Source organism: Microtus ochrogaster, unplaced genomic scaffold (assembly GCF_000317375.1).
Source record: "Microtus ochrogaster isolate Prairie Vole_2 unplaced genomic scaffold, MicOch1.0 UNK61, whole genome shotgun sequence".
In the NCBI taxonomy this organism is placed as follows: Eukaryota; Metazoa; Chordata; class Mammalia; order Rodentia; family Cricetidae; genus Microtus; species Microtus ochrogaster.
The window spans coordinates 1,173,169-1,178,350 of record NW_004949159.1 but is presented as its reverse complement, the minus strand read 5'-3'; the positions used below and the strand labels follow the sequence as shown (position 1 = coordinate 1,178,350).

General features: G+C 38.0%; 1 pseudogene; it reads right to left on the bottom strand.

Annotated features, from left to right (window-relative positions):
- Window positions 1-1,807: 1,807 nt before the first annotated feature.
- Window positions 1,808-4,678, bottom strand: LOC101994258 (annotated as a pseudogene).
- Window positions 4,679-5,182: the final 504 nt, after the last annotated feature.

The window sequence follows — 5,182 nt, the reverse complement described above, 5'->3', positions numbered from 1 at the left end:
ACATGGTGCAGAAGCTTCTCGAAGGTGTCTCTCATTGACCATCACCTTCATGTCACGTACAAATAATGACCGAGACTCAGTCCACGAGAGAAAGGAAGGAAGCAGGGAGGCTGCCTTTCTGGACTTTGCTCTATGGTGCAAGGGTACCTTTGTATCTTAATAATTAGCTTCAGGATGAATTATTCCTGGGGAAAATAATTTAGAAGATATAAATCAAAGACTTTCTAACTGCCAGTTTCTCTTTGGATTTATGATATCCCAAACAGGACTCAGCAGCCCATGTGTCCGGAAAAACACGCCATTGAGCTTTCTAACTAGCTTGGTCTTGTCTGACTGGCATGCCCCTTCAAACTCCCCATATAAGCCTATGCTGGCAACCCCTGGCGAAGACGATATTTCTTCACCAGATTCCATATGCTATGCCTTGCTAGCTTTTCATTGTCCTTGTTCCCATTTGTGCTTATGTCATTTGTCTTTTCAAGTGATAAGAAATAAGTGATTTCATGGTTAGGAGAGTGTATTAGTATGGGCAATTGTCAGTATGTGAAGAATCTGTCTGTCACAAGAAAGAAAGATAGGAACAATGGGGACACCAGAGGATAGGAGGGTTATTAGAAGAAGAATGCTTTTCTTTCTGCTCAGTCGTTTTATCGGTTCAGAGTGGTAAGTCTAAAACTATTATAAAACTGATAGTATGATTTAAAAAGAAAACAAGCCAAGTCAACAATAAATATGATCTTTAGGTAAATCCTAAAATATCTTGCAGAATTCAGATATTTCCTCTGCATCTTGCAGATTCAACTTTACATTAGTTCATTAAAAGTTAAAAAGATCCAAGTAAAAAATTAAATGTGTTTCACTGTTTTAACTCTGTGTTTCCTAGACTACTTTCATTACTGACTTCCTTTGGTAATCCTCTCAATTACCAACCGGTAGGACTCATCTTTGGAAACGTTTCATGAGGCACTTCAAGGTTTCTTTTATCCACTTTCCAAAGAATGCCTCCTGCATCTTGCATTTAAGTATGCTCAAGGAAAAAGTAATTACACTAGCAGGCTCATTAGAGAGCACCAGCTAATCAAATCGCCTTAGTTGCCGTCCATCACAAGCTCGCTTTGAGAAACACAGACTAAAATCAATGTCAGCCTTCATATGGGTGAATGAGAAGGTCGTTTTTCAGTTCTGATCTGAATACATGGCTCAGCAGCCCCTCAGCATTATTGACCTCTTTCTTTTTCAATGCTCAGTCTTTTGTTTCTCCTGATTTTCACCATATTTTTCACAGCTCTTTCTCTGTAACCTTTGCTAGTCCTCTGTTTCCCACCTCTGACTATTCAAAGTCCCAGACTCCCTGCTGGGTCATCTTATCCTTAGCTCTCATTTAAGTAATCCTGCACACAGTACACTTTTCGCCTTGATAGCTTTAACCATAGCCTCCAAATATAGCATGCTAAGCTCCTAAATTCAGCACATCACCTCCCTCCCATTAGTACTTCTAATGAACTTCACCCCCAGACTTGGCTCTCTTCCAGAGCTGTCTACTTCCAGATATCGTCCTAACTACATAAGAACACAACCAGAACACATGTTTTGTTACTGCCTTCCCTTAGCTTCAATCTCATCTTTTCTGTTTGCTATTAATAAGTTCCTTGCTTGTTACCCTAACCTAAGTGAAATCATTGTGTTCTGGTAGTATATGTTAGGCTCAGAAAGACTGATACAAATGATTAAATAAGGAAATAAGGACTTAGAACTATCCTTGGCAAACAGTTACTCATAATAATTATTGATAGAGGTAGTCATGATCTCACAGGCGGGCTTTCAATTGACTGCTTATGACGCACTCAAGTAAGTGGAAGATTTGAAATCTGCTTACTCGCTCTGGGCTTCCTATTTCCTCATTGAGAAACAACAATTGCATCATTATTACCCAATCCAGCAATGATTTATACTCATTATCAAGAACAAATTTGCCATCCTTAGAGGAAGAAGAAGCAGGAATAACTATATCTTTTGATGTTTTTATGATGTCACTTTGTACTCTCACATTACAAAGACCGTGGAACTGGTTTACCTGATTCAAACCCCGCTCTGCCCTCACTGCAATGGAGAAACCTTAATATGGTCCCTAGCACATTGTAAAGTCTCAGTATGCATTAGCGGTTCCTGGTACTATTTTATTTTTCTCACATTTCAGATCCATTCTGATAGTATAATTTTATTAAATAAGACAGACTTTAAATGCCAACCCAAAGCCAGTCGATGCCCTCTGGGCTCCATTGTACACTATAAAGCCAATTGGTAAAAATAAGAAAAAATATCTATATAAATAAGATTTTGCTGTCATAAGTGGCATTTTTTATTTTTTTTAATATGTGTCATGATTCTATCTATTAGTTTGCATGTATTAGGGTTTGTTTTTAGATTTCCTTGAGTATAATGAGTCTTCTAAGACACACCTATATTTGAATTTAGGAAAAAAAAGAGACATGCTGGTCTGAGTTCTGAAACTGGGTTCAGTCTTTAACTGAGCTCCTCTCATTGTAAAAGAATTATATGATGGCCACATTACAACTTCACAGGGATAAATGTATTCTTACTCCAAAGCCTGAATGCATCATGAAAAATTGAATCTAGGAATAACCAAGTTTGTGTTATACAACTAAAATTTAATGGCAATTTTAATTGTTTGTGTGACTCACTAGAGCCAATCCTAATAATGTAAATTGGAACAAGAGTGTGTCATAAGTTCTTTGATAATTTTGTAGTCACTTAATTGCAAGTAATGCATCATTAAAAATGTGACTGATATCACTTAAGATCAATTGTTAAGTATTAATTAATCTAGTACTCATTAAACTTACATTAATCACATTATCATGGTTGTAAAATACTCTCTCAGAGATATACAGTAGGAAATCTGAATTAACTGCAATCTTTTAATATATCCACTCTATAAAAGTTCATAATTAATAGTCATTTCTTCTCCTGCAATATATGTTCACAGCAATAAGTGAATATAAATTTTTTATTACATTTGTGTCTCTTTTGATGATCTGATGGCAGGACTCATGTCATTAGTATTCATTAACTTGAACTTGGTTCCTTTTTTGTTTGTTTGAAAAGTTAAAAATTCCTTATTTTTTTATTCCTGGTACCACTACCACAATTTACAGGGCAAAATACCTGATGTAATAAAAAAAAAGAAGAAAGACAAAGCTACAACAGATAAAAGATCTCAGGAATGTACATCTAATTGACACTACATTGCATTAATCAAAAGCTGCACTTTTTGCAAAAAAAAAAAAAAAAAAAAAAGTGGCTCTAACAGTCCTGAACAAGAAGGGCCTCCTGTTTAAGCTGTGGTAACTTTTCTGACTATGGATCATCGCTCCTTCTGTGGCAGATTTTTACAGTTCCTCTAATGCATTTAGGACGACTGTCTCAAAATAACCTGCAGCTTTCCTGACAACTCTTTGCTCTCTCTCCTGCTAAGAACTGTAGCCCTTTTCTGATTTTTTTTTTAAATTTTCTGCTACCATATCTACTACTTCCACCAACTGATCCATAGCCACCACCATAGGGACTGCCTGAGCTTCTTTCACCAAAACTGCCTCCTTTCATGGGTCCATAATTTGATTGCTGTTGTCCACTATAATTTCCAAAGTCATTATAGTTCCCACCACCATAGTTACCTCCACCAAAATTTCCTTCTTCATTGTAACTGTCATATCCTCCTCCTGCACCACCACCATATCCACCACCTTAGTTTCCATAGCCTGGTCCACCACCACCATAGCTTCCTCTACTGCTGTAACCAGGACCACTACCATAGTTGCCACCATCACCTCCAAATCCATTATATCCACCATCACCACCTCCATAACTACCTCTGCTGCCACCACCTCTACCACCATAGCCTCCTTTTCCACCAAAGTTTCCACCACGACCAAAATTACCTCCACTACCTCCAAAGTTCCCTCCACGACCCATAAAATTGCCAGATCCACCTCCAGGGCCTCTCTGAGATCCAGCAGACTGCATCTCTTGTTTAGAAAGGCCTTTTTCACTTCACAGTTATGCCCATTAATAGTGTGGTATTTCTGAACAACAATTTTATCAACTGTGTCGTGGTCATCAAAAGTCACAAAATTAAATCCTCTCTTTTTCCCACTCTGCCTGTCTTCCATAACTTCTATGGTTTCAATCTTGCCATACTTTCCAAAGTAGTCTCTCAGGTTATACTCTTCTTTATCCTCTTTACTACCACCAACAAAGATTTTCTTCACTGTTAAATGGGCACCAGGCTTTACAGAATCCTCTCTAGAAATGGCTCTCTTTGGTTCCACCACAAGCCCATCAACTTTGTGTGGCCGAGCACACATTGCAGCATCCACCTCTTCAACGCAAGAGTAGGTCACAAAACCAAAGCCGCCGGAACGTTTTGTTTGGAGATCTCTCATTACCACACAGTCTGTAAGTGTGCCTCATTTCTCAAAATGTTCTCTTAAGCTATCATCTGTGGTTTCAAAGCTCAGACCACCAATAAACAGTTTCCTCAACTGTTCTGGTTCCTTTGGATCATGGCCCTCCTCCCAGCTGTGGCAGCAGAGGCGACGGCCTGAGTCAGGCTTGGGGTGACCGGGAGGCAGTTTTACCTCCATTTTGAGACCAGACTCGCCTCTTTCAACTCTAGTTCAATATGGGACCTTGAACTTGGTTCTTTATAATGGTCATTGTAAGAGTCAGTTTCGAAACCTCGCCATGTCGTATAGTGTTTTCCATTTTTCACTTAGAAATTATGACTCTTGTCCAAATGTGATGTTCTCTAGACTAGGGTGAGATGTCTACTTCACACAATGGCATGTCTGCTGGTGTTATTCCTCTTCGGGTCTTGCTTAGTCCTATAGTTGAATCACGTGGTGATGACTTTATACCTTGAACATTGTAAACAAATTGTCACAAATTTACAAATATTCAGGTACCTCTAATCAATGTGGATTTCATTTCCTATGAGTATATATCTAATAATGGTTTAACTAAATTAAAATGTAGTTCAGTTTTAGATTTTTAAGGAATATCTCTGCTGTTTATAAAGCTGTTAGACTCATATACATTCTGAACAAACATTACTTTTATCACACACACTTATGAACATTACTTGTTTTTGTTTGCTGAATAA